Below are 1,366 nucleotides of genomic sequence, written 5' to 3' on the forward strand. Positions count from 1 at the left end.
TATATATATATATATATATATATATACCTATATTGTATTTTAACGCGTTGGAGTGTGTAATTTTGCATATTCTCTTTTTAGACAGATTAACGGGATTAATCAACTATCAGAGATTACTGATTGATTCAGTTACGAAGTCAGTCAGTAATAATAAATCATGGAGAAGATGAAAGAGAAAGATAACAGCACAAACCCAACGACACAGAATATTTACCCAGTTCAATACAGTGTGTATCTACGTCTGGGGGACGATCACATAGGCGTCCAATCCACTAAATCATAATCCAATGTACAAAGGTAGATATACAATAATCTTACCCAAGTTCCCCACACAAGGTACATACCCAGTCTACACAGGTTTAGTGGATTGTTGAAGATGGAGAGCCATGCATACAAAAGTCCAATGAAATCCCTTCACTTGGAGAGCCCACTCTGATGCAGTCCACTTCAATGACGCTCTTTACATTTGTTCCCACAACAGTGTGATCACAGTGTCCTTTCGTTTAAGCAGCAGTGATTCTTCTCAAGTTCATCATCTTAATCACCAAGAACATATTGTATTGAGAAGATGCATGACAATCAAAGATCTCATCTCATAAAGCAGATAGGGAGTGTTTCTTCTTACTTTCGGCGTAACCCTAATTCTCTTCGAATAAGGGTACTTATAGATTCTTTAATAAACACTCTACATAGATGACTTTGATTGTAGAAGGTAGGACTATAAAAGAGGAATGTAATCTCAGAAGATTAGGTCTATACCTTTCTTGAAAAAATACGCTGATCTTCTTTCCAAACTTGTCTGATAATACCGTGTACAGTCTTTTAGAAATCAGCTTCCTAAATCAGATCTTCAGTGTTAGTCCTTCTGTTGTTGCTTCTGATTGATCAGTCGTCTGTAGAGCTGGACGGACATACTCTAAACCTATCTTAGTATGCCATAATAATATTGCCAATTATAATATGGGGTTTTTGAACATTTAAAAAAACACTAACATAAAATTTGATTCGTAGGTCTGGGAGTAATTCTGGGTGTAATTTGTGCAAGAAAGAAGGATTTCTCACTTCGCATGTTGAAATTAAAGAGATGTCAATATTGATATTATTGAATTGTCCCTTTATTTAACACCAATTTGACGAAATAACAAACGAAGGACTAAATTGACTGAAACACAAAAGTCTGGGACAATATTAGGTCACCAAAGTCATTTAGGACGAAATTGAGAAAACCCACTATAGTCGATGACAATTTTGAGTATTAACTCAATTTGAAAGTAAGGAATCTTTGAAGTGTAGAACATAAAGATAATATAACTAATGAAATTATATCTCTTTTTAAATTTTGTATAATGAATCATTTTTTTTTAAA

Source organism: Ipomoea nil, unplaced genomic scaffold (genome assembly GCF_001879475.1).
Source record: "Ipomoea nil cultivar Tokyo-kokei standard unplaced genomic scaffold, Asagao_1.1 scaffold1237, whole genome shotgun sequence".
In the NCBI taxonomy this organism is placed as follows: Eukaryota; Viridiplantae; Streptophyta; class Magnoliopsida; order Solanales; family Convolvulaceae; genus Ipomoea; species Ipomoea nil.